The sequence below is a fragment of the Manacus vitellinus genome, unplaced genomic scaffold (assembly GCF_001715985.3).
Source record: "Manacus vitellinus isolate BGI_N305 unplaced genomic scaffold, ASM171598v3 scaffold_9_pilon, whole genome shotgun sequence".
Lineage (NCBI taxonomy): Eukaryota > Metazoa > Chordata > Aves > Passeriformes > Pipridae > Manacus > Manacus vitellinus.
The window spans coordinates 18,220,530-18,234,600 of NW_021940917.1; the positions used below are offsets into that span (position 1 = coordinate 18,220,530).

The following is a 14,071-nucleotide window of genomic DNA, read 5'->3' on the forward strand; positions in this document are numbered from 1 at the left end:
CACCCCCGTCCCCGAGCCCCGCGGCGCTGCCCGAGCGCTCCCCGGGAGGGGAAGGAGGAGCGCTGGGACACAACAGCTATGCATTTCGTGCGCGCCCGGAGAGGTGAATTAGGATTTAACGCGGTGACTTGTCTTCTGGGTGTAAGCGTGCGGTTTTGAGGCAGTTGCTCCGTGTATGTGGCCGTGTGCTCTTACCCGAATTATAACTCTTTCTCTCCTAGGCCACGAGAACGTGAGGCTCTGTGACTTTGAACTCTGAAGCTGGATATGCATTAAACTGTAAGTCTTCTGGTTTTGTTCCTGAACTTGAATTCATGAATGAAAGGAGTAATGATTTCACGTTTGTGAGACAAAAACTGGAGAAGTAATTTAAGTGAAACCCTAAACAGGCTTTTCCCATGCCCATTACAAGTATAAGTCCCTCCTGGACTGTGATAATTGGTCAAAAATAGAAAAGTAAAGAAAATCTATAAAACCTGGGGAAGAGGTTGCCTTAAGCTTGAGTTGTCTTAAGCTCTTTCATTAGGTATTGTTTTGGTGATTGATCTTATTTAATCCTCAAGGGCTGACAGTCACCTTTTAAGGAAACACCTGTAAGCGTAATACTAGTACGTTTCCCTATATTTGACTGAAGTAATTGAGGTTGGATACTACTTTTTCCTCACTCATAAGCAATATTTAGTCAATTATTTTGTTTAGGTAATAGTAGCTCATTGAAGGTACAGATACATTTCTGAGAGTTGTTTTTTATGATTTTGAAACATAGATAGGTTTTTGAAAGATGTAATAAAATACTAGATTTCTACTATAATAATGCATTATCTTTTGACTTAAAGGCTGTTTTGCTGAAAAAATAATTGTTGATTTATTTATGCTGTCGTATAACCAGATGAAATAAATTTGTTGTAAATTTGCTGGTAATTCTGACCTTACAAGGGTGTTAGAAGTTCCACGGTGGCTTGACATGCAGTCTGTGGGAAACCATGTGGGCATGTTGGCTGGTCAGGATAGGGAAAAGACAGTTATAAGTGTTTTGAACGTCCTATCATAGTTTCTGCTGTCTGAAAACCAAACTGAGTTGATTTAGAAACGGGAAAGGAAGATGAGAAATTGAGTGTCTTTCTAAATATTTTGCCGTGCCTTTTTTTTGCCTAAATATCAGAGCTTTCATTGCAGTGATAAAACATTAACCCTAGAGTGGTGATCATGTGGTATGGAGGCATTGCAGTAAACAAGAAGTATTAAATGTCTCATTTCATATCTTTCCCCAACAAGAAGTGTAAATGACTCTGTCCTGGGTTTCTGGGAGTAATGGTTTGTGGTGGTGAAATAACACTAATCAGGAGTTGTTGCTGTAGTTGATTGTCCACTGGGGAGGAGTCTGTGTAACACCTGTTAACTTGACCAAGATTTTTAGAGCAAGCTTGCACAAGCCCCTAAGATATTTGTGCCAGACCTTCTGACTCCCAGAGGTGGGATGTGAAGGAGTTTCTTTTTTTACCTCTTTAGTTTCTTCTTGCTAGAATTATAGTGCACTGTTAGAAAAATACTTTTTTTTCTGTAGAATTTTTTTCAAACTATCAGGAATATCACTGAGAAATTTGCTTTGCTTAATGTGATTTATAGACCAACCTTTAGGCATGAAGCATAACGTGAAATTAAATTAGTCAATAATGTAAAAAAAGCCCTTAGTGTTGAAGTACTCCTTGGAAATAACTCTCTTGCTGGTATTTTTTTTTTTTGGGTGGTTGTTGTTACCTTCATTTTCAGTGAACTTAGCTTGATGTGGAGTGACAAATTAGGTGTAAACTTAGCATACCATATTGCTAAAAAAAATCTCATGCCAGTCTGTTTTGAAAACTCTGTCATGCTTCCTGTTAGCTCTGGGCAGAAACCCACACTATCACGGTCGTTTGGATAAAATTCAAATGTAACTAATTTTTACTATTTTTTTTGAGTGATACTTTGACTCTTCGAATTAGTTTTCAGTAACTCAGTTGCAGCTCTTGATTAGGCTTGACAGACTGAGCCCAGGTACTAAGTAGCAGTTTATCGTATAGTTAATTACTGCAACACATGTTTTTATAGATAGGGTTCTAGCTGATGTTACAGAGTGTTGCCTTGCGTAAACATAGGTCTGAATGGCCCCGTTATCTTTGGTCCCTGCCATACCTCTGGGTGTCTGTTTCCCGTTCTACTCCTCTGTGTGCATAGATAGAGAAAATGGATGAAGACTAGTGTGGCCCTTCCTAGGGCCTTGTTGTACCTCTCTGTGTCACATTCATCAAAGCATGTTTGCTGGTAACTGCCCTATGTGTTTAACATCAGTCTTCTTGTGTCTCCTAGTTTTGATACTGACCTTTAAAGGGGATAAAGAGTTTGAAAAGAACTTAAGGTGTTGTGAAAGTGTTAGCCGCTGTTTTGATGCTTCAAAAGTGAGAGAAATGCTTTCTTGTATATGTCGAAGGGCTGTAGAGAAATGGCTGCTGTTTACCCCACAAACATGGCTGAAACATATAAATGCCTTCCAACGCAATTTTACCAGTTCTTAAAGTATATTTAACAGGGTTAACATGAAGGAGTTTTTTTTTTAATATCGTAGCTGTCTTGCTGTGTTACTTTTGCATTAAAAAGTACTGAAGCAAAGTGTACACAACGACTGCACAAATAAATGAATTTATTTTTTTTTTAAAGAACAGATTTTTGAATAAACTAGACGGAGATTCATTAGAAAAGCATGGACATGGTGTTCCTTCCTGTAGCCAAGCCTGGGAGGAAAATAAAGGGGAGAGGAGGAGGAGAAATGCTGCTCTGAAAGATGCTGATCCTGAGAGAGGTGGATTGGATTTCTTTTTCTTTAAAAAACTTCAGTAGATCTGAAGAGAGGCTTGTGATTATTCACAGTCACTTGAAGGTTTCATGTAATTTTGGTGAAACAAGTCTGTCTTACATGATTGGTATCTCTTGTTTTATTGTGTGACTAGCAATGGTGTTAAGAAATAATGACAAATTCAAGGAAGGAGCAACCTGAAGCAAATGGAAGTGGGTAGGAGAGCAATCAAACAGCTACCCTGAACATGTTGAAGTGAGGGCTTCACATAAAGGGCAGATTGAAGAGGAAGTTCAGCAGCAAGAAAGCTGGCTGTTAGTAACTAACTGAATGTAGGAAAGTTAGGCTGGTGAGTGTCCTACAAGAGAGTCTGTGCTCAATGAGTTACACAGATGGGTAACTGTGCCTGAGCACTCCTTTGGTCTCTTTCAAGTTCAGTGTTTTCTGGGTGATTGTAAGTGGATGTGTGAGAGGAAACTCCCAGTCCAAGGGTAACTATTGTTCTAAGAGGATCAGTGGTTTCTGTTGACCACCTAAACATCCAAGAGGAAGAGGAGCTCTCTTGCTCATATACAAGGCACAGTTAAGGGAGTGCAGACCTACTTCAAAGCAGTCTTACATATTCCTTGTCAGTGTCCCATTAACAGAAGGGCTTGGAAAGGAGGTGTAAGGGGGAAGATGTGAGGTGTCAGTGTGATCATCAGCAGGTTTTGCAGGCTTCTTCTGGAAACATGACTGAATTGTGTTGACTTTCTCTTCTGGTTTAGTTAGCTTTTTGTCCAGGCAAATTGGCAGTATTTCTTGTGAGATGTCAGAGGGAGAACTCATACCTTCTCTCTGCATCTGCAGTAGGTGCAGGAGTGGTGCATGAAAGAAAGCAAGCTGCTTACAACTGCACTGCCTGAAGAGCTAGGAGCTGCTGTTCAGCTTGCTTCAAAGTTATGGCTAAGCCATATTCAACAAACTACTGAAACGGGTCTCTGTGGGTTGTGTTCAGTGGATGGCTTACTTATCTGGCTGGTGTTGAAAGTAGGGATCACTTTATAGGCCAGCATCTAGTAATGTCAAGGTTCTGTTGGGTTGCAGTTGCCTGAGCACCTGATCTGATACTGTGGTAATTAGAAAACTGTGAACTCAGTCTTTCACTGAACAGAATTTGAATCCTTTCCCCACCATCTGTAAATTGTAACAGAAGTGTCATGGCCCAGGATGAGGTTTGTCTGCACTATATAAACCAATGCCTCTGTGCTGGGGGAGAGGTGCTGGAAAAGAAATTGCAATTCATCTTCATAGTAAAGGAGGAAGTTTGAGCTAAACAATAAGGGGCTTGTAGGGCTGGGAGAATATCACACGTGGTGATGACCACTGCGATCCAACAATTTTTGACAGCTTAACAGTTACAGTACTTAGAGTTGCACTTTAGGCAAGCAGGGGTAAAATACTGTAAGTATCTCTGGCCATTAAAGCTAAAACAGAGAACAGTTTGTTTTATCAATGTATAAACAGTACAAGGACAAAACAGTGCATGAACCAAGTAGCTGATTACAGACTATTGTTTCCTGGATGTTTTGGTATCTTATGCTTTTTTACAAATTGCTGTACAGCTCAACCTGTTTTTTTTCTCACTGTACGTGCCTTGAACTTTATCAGTTGCTACACAGAGTTCAGAAATGTTTCCTTAAGAAAACTTTCTTTCCATGAAATAGAAAGTGTTTTGTCATCAAAACCTTCGCAGTCAAAATCCCAATTGTCCTCACAGAAAAAATAAGTGTGTCTGCCTTTTCAATGAGGTTTGTAATTTTTTACTTTAATTTAGTGCCTTTTCTATCCCAAAGTACTGGCCTATCATGTATGGGCTTGCTATACCCTTCCTTTTTGGAAGGGGACTTTCTATCATCTTTCTTGTACTCACCCACTGAATTTGGAGGCCAACTGTTTAAGTCTTGTGTAAAAATAGGACTCCTCTAAATTGCATCTGGCTTCCTTGTCAAAACCGTTATATTACTAAATACTGAAATATTATATGCAGAAAGTGCCTTGTTACATTTATTGGTTGCTTTTATCTTACAGCTCGTTTTCACTAATTCTTGTGCTGACTCTTTTAATTGGCCCCACGTGATGCAGCTATTAGCATCGAACACCAGTTACCAAAGGAATTCCACCTACTCCTTTAAAGCTTCCCGAGAACTATTTCTCACTTGAGCTCAACTACCTATTTTCCCTTTTAACTCTTCAAGTCAACGGTATCTTGCCCTGACTTTTTGAACTAAAGTTCTTTTCTAATAAACTGAGTTTTATAAGGTTTGTTCTGCCTTGATATAATTAAAAAAATTGAAATTGATGTAAGAAGATTGTTTTAAGTTAAGAGTAATTCTGTTTATTTGAACTGTGTAAACAGATTTTTGAGATAGAATAGAAGCTGTTTCCTCCAGCCAAAAATATGTGTAAGTGTTTCAGAAGCAGGAGTTTACCCATTCTATTTGGTGTTGATATATCCAAGAAGTCAATGTACAATGGACTGGAAGAAAAGTTTAAAAATATGTGTTTTAAGTAACCTTAAAAGGTGACAGGGAATGGTCACTCCATACATTTTGTTAATGTATTTACTGTTTAGTTGGGGAACAAAGAATCAACAGTTGTCACCTTTGCTCCCAGTCCTTTGCCCTCTATGTTGTCAGGATATGTACATATTCACAGTAAGATGATCCTTATTTCTTAAGATTTTTTTAATTATTATTATGTATTTCAGTTGAAAACTGTGATAAATTAAAGGAAACTGCAGCAAGGGCAATCCCATTTGGGAGAAACAATAGGCACAGATCTGTTATAGTCCAAAGTCCAAGTGTGCCTTTTAGTTAAATAGTACATAGTATATACATGAAGAATTCCTTTGAAAAAAATACATTGTTCTGAAAGTGACACTTCTATAGAGAGCTGCTCAAATATTGACTGAGATAATGAATGATTCTAGATTATGCTTTTTATACTGTATATATGCTATTTCTTTTTTCAAAATATTAAACTTCATTCCCTATCTTTCAAGCACAGAAAGCATGATGTGAAAGCTTTGTTGCTTTATTTCTCCTGGTTGAGGTCATCCTAAGATGTTTTTGTCAGTGTTCTTCTGCACAGACAACTTTATCAAAACTGTTTGTGACTCGCTGTCTCTTTAATTGTAACTTAATTTGTGTTTGCATCTATTCAAAGATGCTGAGGGCATTTGAAATGCCATACTGTTCCAAAATCCCAGGCAGCAAATTTTGCACATCACCATGGTAATGTGTGTGTGCACATGTGGGAGGAAGGCTAAAGTTGGAATCTGCATTTAACAGAATCTGTTAATATTACATATGCTCAGTGGCACTAGCACTGCTTGTTCTTTGATGTAGATATGTTCTTTGCTTAATTAAAAACAAAGTAATATAATGGGCTTAAAACTCCCCATCGTCCGTTTTTTAACTGTTGGGTTTTTTTTCTTTTTTTGCGATTCTGAAACAAATCCACTGAAATAATCAGATATGTGGGTAATTATTGAATCGTCTCTCTGTTCAGAAAATGGCACATGATAATCTTGAAATATAGCAAAGAAATTTCAAAAGTTCTTTGTTCCCTCTCTGAGAACTTATGGACAGGCTTAAGTCACTGTTTTCCAACTAGAGCTACCTAGCAAGGACACTTACTACTGATAGCACGTCCTTGTGATTTCTGCCAACTTACTGTGAATGTTTAAGGTTCTCGATTTTTGGGTAAGCCTATCTAGATGCTTTTGTACATGCAATTGTTGCCTCAGTCACAGAATTAGTTCTGAAGTGTCATCAATACTAGTTTGTTGTTTTTTTTTCAAAGAGGAACTGTTTTGTGTTCTGCAGTGCTGAAACTGGTTCTTAATTGCCCTTATTCAGTCAGCACTGATGACAGATAAACTTAAAAATGCCTATGAATTTATAGGAAGAGTGGATAGGAGTGAAATTAAAACTGACTTTTGTCTCTTTACTACTGTAGTCTAAGTAAACTGGAGATATAAATATATTGGAGGCTTGGATGAAGAGTGATTTGTTTTTTCCATTACTATATTGATTGTCTGAAACCTCTAAGTAGGAGAGCTGTGAAGGTGGTGAAGGGTGTAGAGTGAAAGCTGTATGAGGAGCAGCTGAGACTTGGTTTGTTCAGCCCGGAGAAGAGGTGACTGAGGAGAGACCTCATTGCAGTTACAACTTCCTTGTGAGGAGAAGAGGAAGGGCAGGCACTGATCTCTGCTCTGTGGTGACCAGAGACAGGACCCAAGGGAATGGCCTGAAATTGTGGCACGGGAGGTTTAGGCTGGATATTAGAAAAAGGTTCTTCCCCCAGAGGGTGGTTGGGCACTGAGCAGGTTCCCCAGAGCAGTAGTCAAACCTGACAGAGTTCAAGAAATATTTGGATGATACTCTCAGGCACATGGTGTGATTGTGGGGTTGTCTGGTGCAGGGCTGAGGGTTGGACTGTGATGTTCCTGGGGGTCCCTTCCAACTCAGGATGTTTTGTGAATCTATGAAATTTTGATGAGTTGCAGTAACTTACTAGTTTAAAAACACTGACCCCCTGGCATTGAGAATTACAGAGGCACTGATATGGGTTCAAAATGTCAAGTCATGACTTTTGTGTTAGGTGGCCTGAGGGGGTGGGCTTCTTCACGCTGTCACTGCGTAGGTAAACCTAAAACAAAACCACCAAGAAGGATGTGGAGTTAAAATGCTCTTGCTGCATAGGAGTTCAGATGACTCAGAGGAGGCTCATGAGAGCTGCCTGTACCACCAGCAGAACAGAGTCATTAGCCTGGCGTGACATGAACTGTCAGACTGTCCTGAACTTACACGGTCGTCTGTAGATCTGAGCCATCTGTGTGTGCACTCACATTACTTGGAGTATTTTGTTTTTAAAATGCTATTCGCTTGTTGTACACAATCTGTCACAGTAATAACGCTTATTACCGTGGTGTTCTTCCTTCAAAATGCCAGGCCTCCTTTCGAGAGCGCCAGTGTGGGAAGTGATGACTTTGACAGTCTTTGCCTTAAGAAAACAACTTGTGTTTTTTCAAGGTTGTTTTTGTGAAGGCTGAACACTGTAGGCAGGGGAGTCATTTGTATATCTAGTGACTTGCTTGTGGAGGAGAGAGACTTTAACGTCCGCTGACAGACTGTCGCTCTTCCCAGTTCTTTAAAAGACAAAACTTGAGGGTCAGTAGGACTTCAAACAGTGGGTTGGGTGGGATTTTTTTTTGTTCCATTGGTTCCCTCGGACTTCTATTTCTGTTGTGTGCAGCATTTGTAGTAGCATACAGGTTGATTGCCACCTGGGTGACATAAAACAGACAGTTAAGGGATTATTCACACTAGAATCTGAAGGAAAATTTAAGTAAATTACATCCTTTACCTGATACATCAGTGAACCTGCCATGGCAGGTTATCAAAGTCTGTATTGGCAGCTGTGAAAACACAGTAACTGCTTCTGAAAAATATGCTAAATGCACCTTCCTCCCACCAAAACTCCCGATAGTCTTAGACTCCTTCAACTGTTTCCTTACAAAAAAAAAATGAAAGCCTTTATGGTAATAATCTGAGAAAGAAGCATTAGGGCACAGATACTTTTCCCTTCATTTTAGAAAGGCTTAGCCTTTCAAACACTGTCATACATACTGAGTGTCTCCATACTAAAAATTTAGTTTGTCTAATTAGAGTGAAATATTAAAACATTTAACTCCTTATGTAGCTGAATTTCTGTGCTTCCAGCCTCTGACCAGGGGTATCTTTCAGTCTTCTCCTTAGTGTATTCGTGCAGCATTGTCCATTCATCTTCCAAGTAGACATGTGTGTCACTGATGAGCCAAGGAGTTTCACTGGAATAGAGAAGAAATAGGAAAGCCAGATACCAGCACAGATAAACATGACTTGGAGGTCAGTCGTCTAGGTGTCTGACACCTACTGGTTTCCAAAAGAATTATTTTATTTTTTTCACTTTTTTTGTCCTCAGGGAGATTTCTGGATGCCAGCTGAAGTAAATGTGAACATTATAAAGGATTGATATGTCTTAGTCTTGCTTTCTTCTAAGGATCTCTTGAAAAAAATGTTTGAGGTGGGAAAAAGTTGTTCAGAGATAAGTTGAAGCAGGCTGCCCTCCCAAGTCCTCTCCTAGGCTAAGTTGGTGAATAGAGTTTCTTCCTCCTAAATATATATCTAACTGTAAATTCTGTCTCTAATTTGTTCTGTAAAGGACTCTAATTTTCAGATTTATATCCCTCTGATAGGAATAGGAGAAAGTAAAATGAACTTTTATGATTTTTTTTTTTGTTTCTCAACTTACCTTTAATGTTATGTGCCTTATGGCTCTTTTGGTGCCAAATATGCACAGCTCTGAACTCACTGACATTTCCTGACTCTGGTACACCAATTCATTTAATAGAGCCATAATGAATGTGAACGGTTATAAGCTTCATAATGAAATAATAAAATGTGCTTTACTGGCTATCTCTGATTTTCTGTATGTATGTGACTTTGCCATTGGCTGGAATAGGAGGATGGTTGTAAATCTCTGTGTATATACTATTCATGTCTATGGGGGTGAACATTACTTAGCAGGTGCAAGACTAGTCCCTGGTATTTTTTCCCTTTCTGTTTTTAATAGCTTGCAAAAGGATGAAAAGGTTAGATGTTACAATGAAGACTGTAAAACCCAATATTTAGATTGTCATTTTCTTTTGGATAAACCAGTGAAACTGCTAGAGTTCACTGCTTTTTTTTCTTTCAATGGAAAAGACTGAATGTTCGCAGGCTACTTAACTAGTTGTTCATGTACCTTAAACTTATGGTCTCTTTAGCTTAGAAAATAGTTTTTCTTATGATACAAATGTGTTTTTAAAGCTTACTTTACATATGTAGTGTTTTCAAGTTCTGTATCAAATTTCAGCCTGTTTTGTGTAATTAGAAAACAACTTAGAAAATGTTGTGGGGCTACACTGATGATTTTCCTCTCTGAATCTGATACTTAGGAACAACAATATTAATTTTCTCAAGTCTGTTAATGTTTATGATGCTTCTGTAGCTGCCCCATTAAAATATACTTTTTTGGCATTTAGGTTCTCTAAAATAATGTGTGTCTCCTCAGTAGAAGCAGTGTAGATATGTTTCACCTTTCTAAGGTAACCTGTGTCTCATTTACCGTATTGATTTGTACCTTGTCATCTTCGTTTTCATACACAGGTTTCATAGTGAACTCCTCAAAAAAAAGTCTAATATGGCTTTTAAGCTGCGATGGACTAAGACAAATAAGAAGTCATCTGACCAGATAATATCAGGGTGACGATAAAATGACCTGCTAGTGTGGTGACGTTAGTGATTTCTTGTAACTGGTTAAATCAGTAATTTAATTATTGCTTAGAAACACAGGCTTGAAAACAGGGCTTCAGACAGGCATAAAGCTTCAAATTCTCATGCAAATGATAACACTTAGACAATTGCTAGTTCTAACTGACTTTTTTAATGAAAGAGTGATGTGGGCAGATCTGCAATAAGCTGTCCAGACTTAACAGAAAGTGGGCACGGCTTGATTAGTAGTGTGCCTTGGCAGTACCTGCAAACAGCCATTCTTTCCACTCTGCTGTCATTTAATAGCCTTTCAAGCCAAAAGTCTACCATTTATAGAAATGGTTTTGTTCATTAAATTCTCCATTGGGATGTGGGCTTCATTCACGTGAGACTCCGAACAGCTGTGACATGATAACTTACAACCACTGGTCCACATCACCTCATTTGTGACAGACTTTTCAAAATGTTATGTACAAGGATGGCTTTCATTGTTCTGTCCTGCTGCTCTAACAGCATGGCCCTAGATTTCTAATACTGCAATTTAGGAAAGTCTGTAAGTCTATACTTAGTCTAATTTTCTTTAAAGAGAGGGGTGGAGGAAGACATTCGTCTTAGGAGTTGTAAATACAGATATTCTTATTTTTACCCTTACCTCATTTGTTACATGTTGAAATTGTTTATACAGAATTGCAGTCTCCACATGTTCAGGATGTTACGTATGCTATCAGTATGTTCTTGGTGCTAACATCTCATAATGCTGAATTGTCTCAATTTTCTCTTAGTAAAATTTACTAATATGGATCTTTCTCCACTTTGCTTTCAGTTGCATTGCATTTGAGTGAGGAGCTCTTTGCTTAACTGCAGTTAAACTGGTTGTTTCTCACAACTGTATATCAGATATTGTCTACAGAGTCTTGAACTGGAAGGTAGCTAATTTTCAATGACAATTCAGTTACAGAATTGACACCTGCTCTCAAGGTGCATGTTTGTGTTGCTGGCATTAAGGGGTTTGTTTGCTTTCATATTGAGGTTGTTAAGCAACCAGTGTGGTATCATGTGCTATAAGCTGGTTGCTAGGTTGTTTTGTCCAAGGAACAACTTATTATGGTATGGTTGTCTTACCAGAGGAGAGAAAAAAAAAAAGTCATCATATCTCTATTTACAGGTATTCTGAATATTTTACATAGTTTATATAGCTTATGTGGAGCCCAAGTACCATGCTGTTGAAGTGTTTTTCTTGTGTGCTCTGTTGCTTTGCTCCAACTAGATGTCCCATCTTTGGGATCTGTAGTTCTCCAGCCCTCATCCAGCAACTCTGCACCTTTTATGTAGTCTGCTAAGCTTATTGTTCTGTTAATTAAAGTTTGCTTTTGCCTCCACTTCATTACTCCGAGGTAACTAAGAATAAACCAAGAGTAAAAGCCTGTTGTCTCACTCCTTAGCCAAAGGAAGGAGACTGGAATCTCATACTTTCTGAGGAGTCTCCTTGTGTCACTGTCAGGACTGTGCAATAATCAAACATTATTTTCCTGAAGGCAGTTATAGCCAATTCTTAATACTGTTTCTTTTAGTAATCCATCCATGTGACATATTTGTTTTTTGAACACCCAGATTTCTATCCTCATAAAAAAGGTTCTCAGAGCTCTTGACATGTAGTGCTGTGCAGACAAGTTTCCCCCTTTCCTCCCCAACATACTTCTTTTGTTTTAGCATTTTTCTGCATTTGTAGTCTATTTTACTTGCTCTCATCTGCCTTAACTCTTTGTTTCTGGTCCATAATTTTTCTGACAATCTTTTCTGAAAACTATGTAGGTAAAGATAAAAACCCCTTAATTTTACTTTTTAAATCTGTCTTATGTCAGTGTGAGAGAAAATAGAAGACTCAGTTCCCTAGGCTGTGAACAAGGAAGGGCTGAAATATGACAAACAAGACCCCAGTAAATGTCAGCAAGCAAATGCCTTGCCATGTAGCGTGAAAATTAAAACATCAGGCATCTCAAGTGTAGCAGAGAGGTGGGGCTTTTTGTTTGTGGGTTTGTTTTGCTTCTTTTTAAAAATGAAGTCTACAGAAACACTGCCCTGCCTAACACAGGAAATGCATAAAATCTAATTTGCTGCTGCATTTACCTTATTTTTGCGTGCACATTTGAAGTGTGAACTGGATTGTTTGGGGTTTTCAGCTTTCTGTGCAGCTTCTGTCTGTTTTGAAGCCCACTTCTGATATATGAATGGTGTCGTGACAGTTTGTCATTACAGGTGGATGCTCTCTAAACACAGGCTGTTTTCTGATTTATCGTGTTTGTGTTTTGGGGTTGTTTTTTTTTTTTTGGATACAGGTTTAACAGCAGTAAATAATCTGCTACCACTTCAAGTAGCAGTGATTCTTCTTGTCTCTCAGAGCCAGCTCTTATGAATGTGTTTCCTTTCTGTTATTGCCTGCAGTACTTGTAATCCATCCTTCCTTTAACTGAGAACTGCTGAACTTGGTAACAGATGTCGTGGATGATAACTCAATAACAAACTTGTTTGCTAAACCTCACACACATCATGAGATTTAACTGCCAACACATTTTTACTGGGACTTAGTACAAACTAGTTATTCCCTGAACTACCTGGTATTACCAGTAATCTGAAGTCTGATCATTAAGAAAGATTACCTAGCTAATCTTGCAATAACAACAACAAAAAATTGGAATATATGTCTGGTTCAGGGTCTTTCCACATGCTCCTGCCAATATTAAAGTCTGAGCCTAGCAAAGAAAGCAGCCAGAGCTAAGTAGTTACTGCTTTTGTACCCTTGCTCCTACCTTGTATTACTGTCATATGTATGTATATATATATATATAAATTATTTATGTCAGTGAAAGTTTCTTCCAACACTGCTGTGAACAAGGTAGCCTCTAATCCTTGAATTCATTCATATATGGAAGTAGCTCTGTCATTCTGACATCTGTGGTGCTCTGCAAAAGAGAACTGTTGGAGAAACTTTTGACTCTTCCCCCTTGGTAGCTGTTTTCTTCCTGGAAACATGAACTTACATTGCTCTTCATTGTGAATAATTTGCATTAGGAGCTGTAATACATGGTCACTTACGTTGTTTTTTTCTCTTTTCCTTGCTCTCTAGTATTGGGGATCTCTTCACTGAATAACTTGCTGCTTAAAGAAAGGACTAGAGTAACTGAAGTTGGGAAAGTCAGGTAGGTAATACTGTCACTTTATATTTCACATTAAATATTGATGTAAACACAGATGACAGATCTACGAATATTCGCTGTGATACTAAAACCATTAAAGCATGATATGGATTTTAAACTTAAGTAGATTGGACCTGGTTTCATGGCGCTTTTTGTGAATTCTGAGCAACATTTCAAGTGCTTGGTGAGAAGCCCCTGATAAGAAGTCCAGCAGACTTATGATAAGCAAATGTACTTTGTGTTCATAATAAAGACAGATTAATATTCATATCTAATTGACACTAATTTTGACAGGAGCTCCAGGTATAATTAATTTAACAAATTGTTTTTGTCAGCATTGTCTTATTGCCCCAACATACTCTGGTATTCATGGTATGTGCAGCCACATACACTCTATCTAATAATTTCCTTCCCCAATGTTCTTACCAAAGTAATTTCTCAATGGATTTGTTAATTACATCCATTTCTATACCTTTGTTTCAAGTAAGCTTCTAAATAGATCTCCGATATGTAACTCTTAGATAAGATGGCAAAATTCTTTTAGTGATCTTTGTGTAATACCTTTCATGGCTTCAGTAATTTGATTTGTGATGTCATATAATATGCTATTGTTTGTCCTGGTTTGCATTGATTTTAAGGACCCATCCAGCTTATTTTCCTTCACTGCTTTCTAATTCCCATCAAGTATGCATGCTTTGGTGTGGTAT

General features: G+C 38.3%; 1 protein-coding gene across 3 annotated transcripts in view; it reads left to right on the plus strand.

Moving 5' to 3' along the window:
* The first annotated feature begins 36 nt into the window (after positions 1 to 36).
* CDC42SE2 (CDC42 small effector 2) overlaps positions 37 to 14,071 on the plus strand; it is an 80,838-nt gene continuing 66,803 nt past the window's right edge. Inside the window, exons 1-3 of one of the 3 annotated variants that reach the window (XM_018086148.1) lie at positions 37 to 103; positions 222 to 279; positions 13,295 to 13,367. The gene's annotated coding sequence lies outside the window, so the exon portion shown is untranslated. Of the gene's footprint in view, positions 142 to 221; positions 280 to 8,713; positions 8,764 to 13,294; positions 13,368 to 14,071 lie in introns of those variants that run through there. The other 2 variants (XM_018086149.1, XM_008925973.3) reach the window with 2 other exon arrangements.